This window comes from Balaenoptera borealis (assembly GCF_965194805.1).
Source record: "Balaenoptera borealis genome assembly, chromosome: 10".
Lineage (NCBI taxonomy): Eukaryota > Metazoa > Chordata > Mammalia > Artiodactyla > Balaenopteridae > Balaenoptera > Balaenoptera borealis.
Window position 1 is genome coordinate 6,122,607 of NC_138874.1, and position 11,164 is coordinate 6,133,770.

The window sequence follows — 11,164 nt, forward strand, 5'->3', positions numbered from 1 at the left end:
GCTAGGTTTAGTGCTCAAAGGTATGCACACTGAAAGGATGTCTCCTCACCACAGACAGGCACATCCCTCATGGCGATTGTGGACAGCAACAGTTCATTTTTTAACCTTCACTTTCATATTGAGCTAATACATCTATAAGCTAGGTCTGGTTTTTATCCTCTGTGAGCTGCTCACAGGAAATCCCCACAAGGCCATATGTGTGAGCTAGGGGAGAGGTAACAGTGGTAGGTAACACGTGGGTCTGGGCCACCTCTGTGTGAAATTCACTTGTGCTCTAAGGTAATGTACCATTTCTAGTGTACAACAAATTGCTGCTCCATCTACAGGATTTTATTGTAGGACTGGGTATATCTGGTGGCAGCTTCATTTGCATAGTTACTTGTCTTGATCAGATACTGTCTGTAAGAGGGCCAGTAACATTCCAAGAGCTGCTTTTCAAATAAAGAAGAGTTCTTTACTGCAGAATATATTGTCTAGCCACAGGAAGTCTAGGGGTTTACACTGTGACTCTCTTACTGCGGTTTCTAGAGTTTCCACACAGCATTCTTTATTTAGCAAAAAGCAAGGGAACGGTCATACATAGCCTGAGTGGTAGGGCAGCATATATCATAGTCTGGTCCTTTCTGAAAGAATCATCTCTTGCTCTAGGCGTTATGGCCTCAAACAGGCAATAAGTAGGTCGGAGCAGTGCTATAGACTGAATGTGTCCCCCCCCAAATTCATATGTGAGTATTAGGAGGTGGTGACTTTGGGAAGTGATTAGGTCGAGCGTGAACTTCGAGAATATGATTAGCGCCCTTATGAGGGAGACCCCAGAGAGCTCCCTTGCTCCTTCCACCATGTGAGGACACAGCAGAAAGATGGCAGTCTATGAGGAAGTGGGCCCTCACCAGGTTTATAATCTGCTGCTGCCTTGATCTTGGATTTCCCAGCCTCTAGAACTGTGAGCAATAAACTTCTGTTGTTTATAAGCTACCCTGTCTATGGTATTCTGTTTTAGCAGCCAAAAAGGACTAAGACAGGCAGTTTTGTCAAGAGTGCTATATATGCTATCTCCAGTATCCAGAGGCCTAACTCTCTGCTTTACCTCTTACTCAGAGTAGGGACTGCAGGTGCAGTGACTTGTTCTTTGCCTTGGAGGAGATGTCTCAGCACATCCCAGAACACTGTATCTCTGTAAGGTTCATGGATGTGGTAAGTCCCTGACTATATTTTGCATCTATTCCCCACCCTCTGTTGCTCACGTTTCTTACCATACTATCTAGAGTACTTGCCACTTGCTATATCGTAGGTCAGATTAACCTAATGTTATCAGTAGACTGGATCATGATGTTCTCCAGATTTGCATGATAATCAAGGTCCCTTAGGAATATATTATGATGGGAAAAAAAGGAAAATTAAGATAGTCATGGGGTAAGACAACAAATGTATATTGCTGACCACTCCACGTGAGGAAGGTGTTGGTCTTTTTCAATTATAGAAGTCAAGTGATATCCTCATTGGCTACTGACTGTCTCACTCTTAGGAATACTATGGTCTATAAGCCATCCTCACAGATCCCTATGAGTTGAGGACTTCTAGTTACCACTTTGGCCATGCTGCCCTTTATAGTATTTATATTCACTTTGCTTTTGACTGTTAGTGCTGCCATCTGGCTTCTGCTATTTCAAAATTCCATCATCTCCATTGACATTCATGAGACTAGTTCCATAGCGGCATCTCCAACCATTAATCTTGTCCTACAGAGGACAGTCATCATTAAGCTTATTGGTACGAATGCTCCCCTCTCTAGTTCATTCCTTACCACTTTAGTGTCCTCTTGTCCTTAGAACACTGTCTTTTTAAAAAAAATAATTTTTACTGGAGTATAGTTGATTTACAATGTTGTGTTAGTTTCTGCTGTAGAACAAAGTGAATCAGCTGTACGTATACATATATTCACTCCTTTTTAGATTCTTTTCCCCTATAGGTCATTACAGAGTATTGAGTAGAGTTCCCTGTGCTATACAGTAGGTTCTTATTAGTTATCTATTTTATATATAGTAATGTGTATATGTCAATCCCATCTCCCAATTTATCCCTCCCCCACCCTTTCCCCCTTGGTAACCATAAGTTTGAAAAACTGGCTTTTGAGAGTACTAATTCTGTGACCTACCAGTCCCATTCCTCTTTGTAACTACTGGAGCTTTGATCCTAAAACTGTGGAATAACACTTACTAATAGGTTGTGAAATTCTTTCAGTGCATTTGAACAAAATGTTTTCATGTGTAATGTTGGAATAGAATATAAAACAGAGTGTGCTATAGGTAGTGAGGGTATTCTTTCCAAAAACATTTTTGGGCTATATATTTTTCAATTGTATTTGTATATACTATATATTTTTTCTTCCATCTTTAATGCTTTTTTTTGGGGGGTGGGGTGCATTGGGTCTTGGTACATAGTAAGTGCTAAAAAGTTGTTGAATGTATGACGTGCACATTTATGTTTTTATTGTCATTGAAGAAAAGTGCATTGCTTAGAGTGGATTGAGAAAAAAATAGAAAAAATCTTATCTAGAAAAACTCTGTTACAATCTGTCCAAGACTTATATAAGTGTTCGTATCAGTAAGAAAAAGGGTAAAATAGAACAGAATTGATTAGAAAATATAAAATGCATCATGGATAGAAATAATACTGTTTCATGAAACAGTGTTTCAGGTTGATAAGCATATATTGTTCATTTATTAATAGATATGTAAATATTTTATAAATATATATCAATTACATATATTGCATATATCATATATTCACATATCATATATTCCCACATATATCCAAAAGTTCACTTCCTCATTCCTCAACTATTTGCTGGAATGTCATTTTCTCAGTGAGACCTTCCCTGACCACCTTTTTAATGTTGAATCCCCTCTCTATAATTCGCTATTGTCTTTTTTCTTTGTTTTTAGAAATTTATTTTATTTTATTTATTTTTGGCTGCACTGGGTCTTCTTTGCTGCACGTGGGTTTTTCTCTAGTTGCGGTGAGTGGGGGATACTCTTTGTTGTGGTGCACGGGCTTCTCATTGCGGTGGCTTCTCTTGTTGCAGAGCACAGACTCTAGGTGCGCAGGCTTCAGTAGTTGTGGCTCGCGGGCTCTGGAGCGCAGGCTCAGTAGTTTTGGTGCACGGGCTTAGTTGCTCCGTGGCATGTGGGGTCTTCCCCGACCAGGGCTCGAACCCGTGTTCCCTGCATTGGCAGGCGGATTCTCAACCACTGCGCCACCAGGGAAGCCCCAATAATTGTCGTTATAGTGTTAATGGTGGCAAAACTTCTAAGGGCCAATTACACAGCAGAACTATTACTGTGAAAGAAGAGACTAAACAACATCTGAAACAAAAACTTGATTTATTGCTTTTCTGTTTCAGTTATCTATTACTATGTAACAAAAACACCTAAAATTTAATGCCTCAAAACAAAAATTTATTATTTCTCTGTAGATAGAGTGGGTGATTTTTCTGCTCTACTTGTTATTAGCCGGGAGTCTCTCATTCAGCTAGCATTTAGCCAATGATGAGGCTAGGCTGGAAGGTCTGAAAAACTTCACTCACATGTCTGGCATTGTGGGGTTTCACTCCCAGTAGCTTGGGTTTCCTCACAGCTTGGTGATCTCAGACTAGTTGAACTTTTTGCATGATGATCAGCTTTGAGAAGAAAAGGGGAAGCTGCCACACTTCTAGGTAGGCCTGGCACTTCTGCCACATGCTGATAAGCAAAAACAAGTCACAAGGCCAATCTGGATTCAAGAGGGTGGGGAAATGAATCTGTCTTCTATGAATAGAATAGCATGAGGGAAGGAATTGATATTGTACATCTTTGACCATCAAACTAACCAAAGGAGGCCTATACTTATAAATCAGTCAAAAAAAAGTAAGAAACGATACAAGGTTTTGGGAAATGGGGGATTCAGGGATTGGTGGGCTTTCCAAAGCAGGAGTGTTGAGGGATTGACTGGCTGTCTTTCAAAAAGTGTAAAAGTGTAGTCAGTGGAGTGAGGCCGTAGCTGACTTGCTGAATTTCCATAGCATGTCCGAGTGAAAGCTGTTGTTGATTGGCTTTCAGGAATGAGGAGTCGTCACAGATTGGCTGATGTTCATAAGCATGTGTACTGATGAGACAGTTCCTCCAATTAATTGCTATCAGCGTCTGGTCAGTTGTCTCTGATCCATCAGTTTTGGTGGTTACTAATTCATGGCTTGGGGCTATGGCCAAGAAACAGTGTCTCAGGTTTTCTTCAGTTTGGAGACTAGGAACATTTTACTCTTATTGCAGTATTATTTTTAAAAAGTATTTTCATTATTACAGGCTTTATTCTGAATAGCAGATTTGCCACAGCTACTGGACTGTCCCCAGAAAGTATTAATTTTTATTTAAATTTTGATTGAGAAGCCCAAGGAAGTTATACAGTATATTTGCTTTCACAGCACATTGAAATAAGGAACAACTCTAAAGGGATTAAGTTTCCTCTTAAATATCTATCAAGATATTTGCATTTGCATGCTCATGTCAGAGCTGAATAGAATACTGGTAACAACAGTTTACCATGAAGTATTCAGAAGTTACAATATATAAATACAAAGTATACTTAAGATGTAAGCAATCACTAAATATCATACTAGGTGCTCATTAATGTTAAACATCAGACGAATCAGATTCAAGCATGATTAGGAAGCTGAACATCATGAAAGTCATTTTCATTAGGAAGGAGAAATAAGATGGCAGGATTTATTTATTTTAATACATCTTTATTGGAGTATAATTGTTTCACAATGCTGTGTTAGTTTCTGTTTTACAACAAAGTGAATCAGCCATATGCATACATATATCCCCATATCCCCTACCTCTTGAGCCTCCCTCCCACCCTCCCTATCCCACCCCTCTAGGTCGTTGTAGAGCACCAAGCTGATCTCCCTGTGCTATGCTGCTGCTTCCCACTAGCTATCCATTTTACATTTGGTAGTGTATATATGCCAATGCTACTCTGAGTTTGCCCCAGCTTCCCCCTCCCTGCGGTGTCCTCAAGTCCATTCTCTATGTCTACGTCTTTATTCCTGCCCTGCCACTAGGTTCATCAGTACCTTTTTTTTTTTTAGATTCCATAATATGCGTTAGCATATGGTATTTGTTTTTCTCTTTCTAACTTCCTTCACTCTGTATGACAGACTCTAGGTCCATCCACCTCACTACAAATAACTCAATTTCGTTTCTTTTAATGGCTGAGTAATATTCCATTGTATATATTGCCACATCTTCTTTATCCATTCATCTGTTGCTGGACACTTAGGTTGCTTCCCTGTCCTGGCTATTGTAAATAGTGCTGCAATGAACATTGTGGTACATGTCTCTTTTTGAATTTTGGTTTTCTCATGGTATATGCCCAGTAGTGGGATTGCTGGGTCATATGGTAGTTCTATTTTTAGTTTTCTAAGGAACCTCTATACTGTTCTTCATAGTGGTTGTATCAATTTACATTCCTGCCAACAGTGCAGGAGGGTTCCCTTTTCACCACACCCTTTCCAGCATTTATTGTTTGTAGATTTTTTGATAATGGCCATTCTGACTGGTGTGAGGTGATACCTCATTGTAGTTTTGATTTGCATTTCTCTAATAATTAGTGATGTTGAGCATCTTTTCATGTGCCTCTTGGCCATCTGTATGTCTTCTTTGGTGAAATGTCTATTTAGGTCTTCTGCCCATTTTTTAATTGGGTTGTTTGTTTTTTTGATATTGAGCTCCATGAGGTGTTTGTATATTTTGGAGATTAATCCTTTGTCCATTGTTTCATTTGCAAGTATTTTCTCCCATTCTGAGGGTTGTCTTTTCATCTTGTTTATGGTTTCCTTTGCTGTGCAAAAGCTTTTAAGTTTCATTAGGTCCCATTTGTTTATTTTTGTTTTTATTTTCATTACTCTAGGAGGTGGGTCAGAAAAGATCTTGCTATGGTTTATGTCAAAGAGTGTTTTTCCTACATTTTCCTCTAGGAGTTTTATAGTGTCTGGTCTTACATTTAGGTCTTTAATCCATTTGGAGTTTATTTTTATGTATGGTGTTAGGTAGTGTTCTAATTTCATTCTTTTACATGTAGCTGTCCACTTTTCCCAGTACCACTTATTGAAGAGGCTGTCTTTTCTCCATTGTATGTTCTTGCCTCCTTTGTCGTAAATTAGGTGACTATATATGTGTGGGTTTATGTCTGTGCTTTCTATCCTGTACCATTGATCTATATTTCTGTTTTTGTGCTAGTACCATACTGTCTTGATTACTGTAGCTTTGTAGTATAGTTTGAAGTAGGGGAGCCTGATTCTTCCAGCTCCGTTTTTCTTTCTGAAGATTGCTCTGGCTATTCGGAGTCTTTTGTGTTTCCATACGAATTGTAAAATTTTTTGTTCTAATTCTATGAAGAATGCCATTGGTAGTTTGATAGGGATTGCATTGAATCTGTAGATTGCTTTGGGTAGTATAGTCATTTTCACAATGTTGATTCTTCCAATCCAAGAACATGGTATATTTCTCCATCTGTTTATGTCATCTTTGATTTCTTTCATCAGTGTTTTATAGTTTTCTGAGTATAAGTCTTTCACCTCTTTAGGTAGGTTTATTCCTAGGTGTTTTATTCTTTTTGTTGCATTCGTAAATGGGATTGTCTCCTTAATTTCTCTTTCTGATTTTTCATTGTTAGTGTATTGGAATGCCAGAGATTTCTGTGCATTAATTTTGTATCCTGCAACCTTACCAAATTCATTGATTAGTTCTAGTAGTTTTCTGGTGGCATCTTTAGGATTTTCTATGTATAGTATCATGTCATCTGCAAACAGTGACAGTTTTATACTTCTTTTCCTATTTGTATTCCTTTTATTTCTTTTTCTTCTCTGGTTGCTGTGGCTAGGACTTCCAAAACTATGATGAATAAGAGTGGAGAGAGTGGACATCCTTGCCTTGTTCCTGATCTTAGTGGAAATGCTTTCAGTTTTTCACTATTGAGTATGATGTTTGCTGTGGGTTTGTCATATGTGGCCTTTATTATGTTGAGCTATGTTCCCTCTATGCCCATTTTCTGGAGAGTTTTTATCATAAATGGCTGTTGAATTTTGTCAAAAGCTTTTTCTGCATCTATTGAGATGATCATTTGGTTTTTATTCTTCAATATTTTAATGTGGTGTATCACATTGATTGATGTGCATATATTGAAGAATCCTTGCATCCCTGGGATAAATCCCACTTGATCATGGTGTATGATCATTTTAATGTGTTGTTGGATTCTGTTTGCTAGTATTTTGTTCAGGATTTTTGCATCTGTGTTCCTCAGTGATATTGGTCTATAATTTTCTTTCTTTGTGATATCTTTTTCTGGTTTTCGTATCAGGGTGAGGGTGGCTTCGTAGAATGAATTTGGGAGTGTTCCTCCCTCTGCAATTGTTTGGAAGAGTTTGAGAAGGATCAGTGTTAGCTCTTCTTTAAATGTTTGATACAATTCCCCTGTGAAGCCATCTGGTCCTGGACTTTTGTTTGTTGGAAGATTTTTAATTACAGTTTCCATTTCATTACTTGTGATAAGTCTGTTTATGTTTTCTAATTCGTCCTGGTTCAGCCTTAGAAAATTGTACCTTTCCAAGAATATGTCCATTTCTTTGTGGTTGTCCATTTTATTGGCATATAGTTGTTTGTAGTAGTCTCTTGTAAGCCTTTGTATTTCTGCAGTGTCAGTTGTGATTTCTCCTTTTTCATTTCTGATTTTGTTGATTTGTGTCCTCTCCGTTTTTTTCTTGATGAGGCTGGCTAAGGGTTTATCAATTTTGTTTATCTTCTCAAAGAAACAGTTTTTAGTTTTATTGATCTTTGCTATTGTTTTCTTCATTTCTCTTTCATTTATTTCTGCTCTGATCTTGATGATTTCTTTCCTTCTACTGACTTTGGGTTTTCTTTGTTCTTCTTTCTCTAGTTGCTTTAGGTGTAAGGTTAGATTGTTTGAGATTTTTGTTTCTTGAGGTGAGATTGAATTGCTATAGACTTCCCTCTTAGAACTGCTTTTGCTGCATCCCGTAGGTTTTGGGCCGTCGTGTTTTTATTGTCATTTGTTTTTATTTATTTTTTTATTTCTTCTTTGATTTCTTCAGTGATCTCTTGGTTATTTAGTAGCACACTGTTTAGCCTCCATGTATTTGTGTTTTTTACAGTTTTTTCCTGTAATTGATTTCCAATCTCATAGCGTTGTGGTCAGAAAAGATGCTTGATGTGATTTCAATTTTCTTAAATTTTCCAAGGCTTGATTTGTGACCCAAGATGTGATCTATCCTGGAGAATGTTCAGTGTGCACTTGAGAAGAAAGTGTATTCTGCCACTTTCGGGTGGAATGTTCTATAAATATCAATTCAATCTATGTGGTTTATTGTGTCATTTAATGCTTGTGTTTCCTTGTTTATTTTCTGTTTGGATGATCTGTCCATTGGGTAAGTGGGGTGTTAAAGTCCCCTACTATTATTGTGTTACTGTCGATTTCCCCTTTCATGGTTGTTAGCATTTACCTTATTTATTGAGGTGCTCCTGTGTTGGGTGCATAAACATTTATAATTGTTATATCTTCTTCTTGGATTGATCCCTTGATCATTATGTAGTGTCCTTCCTTATCTCTTGTAACAGTCTTTATTTTAAAGTCTATTTTATCTAATATGAGTATTGCTACTCCAGCTTTCTTTCATTTGCATAGAATATCTTTTTCCATCTCTCCACTTTCATTCTGTATGTGTCCCTAGGTCTGAAGTGGATCTCTTGTAGACAGCATATGTATGGGTCTTGTTTTTGTATCCATTCAGCCAGCCTGTGTCTTTTGGTTGGAACATTTAATCCAGTTACACTCAATGTTATTATTGATATGTATGTTCCTATTACCATTTTCTTAATTGTTTTTGGTTTGTTTTTGTGGGTCTTTTTCTTCTCTTGTGTTTCCTGCCTAGAGAAGTTTCTTTAGCACTTGTTGTAAAGCTGGTTTGGTGGTGCTGAATTCTCTTAGCTTTTGCTTGTCTGAAAAGCTTTTGATTTCCCTGTCAAATCTGAATGAGATCCTTGCTGGGTAAAGTAATCTTGGTTGTACGTTTTTCTCTTTCATCACTTTAAGTTTATCTTGCCACTCCCTTCTGACCTGCAGACTTTCTGCTGAAAAATCAGCTGATAACCTTATGGGGATTCTTTTTTATGTTATTTTTTGTTTTTTCCTTGCTGCTTTTAATATTTTTTCTTTGAATTTAATATTTGTTAGTTTGATTAATATGTGTCTTGGTGTGTTTCTCCTAGGGTTTATCCTGTATGGGACTCTCTGCACTTCCTGGACTTGGGTGACTATTTCCTTTCCCATGTTAGGGAAGTTTTCCACTATAATCTCTTCAAATATTTTCTCAGACCCTTTCTTTTTCTCTTCTTCTTCTGGGACCCCTATAATTCAAATGTTGGTGTGTATAGTGTTGTCCCAGAGGTCTCTGAGATTGTCTTCAATTCTCTTCATTCTTTTTTTTTTTATTCTGCTCCTCAGCAGTTATTTCCACCATTTTGTCTTCCAGCTCACTTGTTCGTTCTTCTGCCTCAGTTACTCTGTTATTGATTCCTTCTGGTGTATTTTTCATTTATTGTGTTGTTCATCTCTGTTTGTTGTTCCTTAGTTCTTCTAGATCTTTGTTAAACATTTTTTGTATTTTCTCAATCTGTGCCTCCATTCTGTTTCCAAGATTCTGGATCATCTTTACTATCATTATTCTGAATTCTTTTTCAGGTAGTTTGCCCAGTTCCTCTTCATTTATTTGGTGTTGTAGGTTCTTACCTTGCTTCTTCATCTGTGACATATTTTTTTGCCATGCCTCTTTTTTTTTTTTGGTGTGTGGGATTGTGTTCCTGTCTTACTGGTTGATTGACCTGAGGCTTCCAACGGAGTTTGTAGGCTGCTGGGTAGAGCTGGTTCTTGGTGCTGAGATGAGGACCTCCAGGAGGCCTCACTCCAATGAATATCCCCTGGAGTCTGAGGTTCTCTATTAGTCCAGTGGTTTGGACTTGGAGCTCCCACTGCAGGAGCTTGGCCCGACCACCAGCTTGTGAACCAAGATCCTGCAAGCCGCATGGGGCAGCCAAAAAAAAAAAAAAAAAGGAGAACAGTAACAAAGAGTAAAAATAAAATTAGACTGGGAAACTAACAGATATGTTAGAAAGAATATAAAAATAGAAATATAGACGAAACAACAACCAGAAGGTAAAACCACAATAGTAAAAAAGAGAAGAATAACAACAACAAAAAAAGGTGGAAAAGGCCTTGGCTGTGGAGGACCTGGCCTAATCAGGGGCAGGGTTTGGGCAGTGGGTGGGGCTTATGCTTAGGAGACACAGGGCTGGAAAAGGCCCTGGGGGGTGTGGGGGCATGGGGATTAGGCTCAGCGGAACAGAAGGGGCCCAGGCGTGCCTCTGGTCTCAGAGGACGGGGGACCCTGCCTGGGAGTCCAGCAGGCTTCCTGGGCCCGAGTGTGCAGGGCAGACCCCCTCCACTCCTTCAGTCCTGGAGGGCCCCGCCCACCTGCATCTCCTGTTCTCATCCTGGCTTCCTTCTTATGCCTCCAAGGCAGAGTCAAGATGGCGGTGTGGGAAGACTTGGAGTTAGTGTCTCCCCACAACACCAGTGCCTGCCAGATGCTGGTGGGGGACCTCAATGCCCAAGGAGATGTGAGGAACCCCAAGTGAACCAGTAGGATGTGCGGGGACTGAGGGGTGTGGAGAAGTGGAGGCTGGACAGGACTGGCACCCCTGAGGGGTGGCTGAGAAGGGAGAGGGGTTCCCACGCCTGGAGGGACCCTCTGGGGCTTGAATCAGGGGGGAGCACACCAAGCGTTTCCCCTGCCCAGTCGGCCAGGGAAGTCTGCCCTGCTCTCGGGCTGGGTCCTGTGCCCTCATAGGCCCGCTCCAGGCCACATTGGTCCTGGGGGCATAGGAAGGAGGCTGGGGGAGAACAAGAGAGGCAGTCAGGAGAGGCCCTCCAGGACCGGAGGAGCAGGAGAGGAGCAGCAGAGGGCATTTGCCCTGCCCACTCAGGCCCAGGAAGCCTGCTGGGCTCCCAGGCTGGGTCCCCTGCCTTCCAAGTCCCCCACCACAGGCTGCAT

General features: G+C 39.8%; 1 protein-coding gene across 2 annotated transcripts in view; it reads left to right on the forward strand.

Moving 5' to 3' along the window:
* The window catches only part of LOC309635857 (uncharacterized protein), a 101,472-nt gene that overhangs the window by 24,964 nt on the left and 65,344 nt on the right, over window positions 1–11,164 (forward strand). The gene's annotated exons all lie outside the window — the stretch shown is intronic.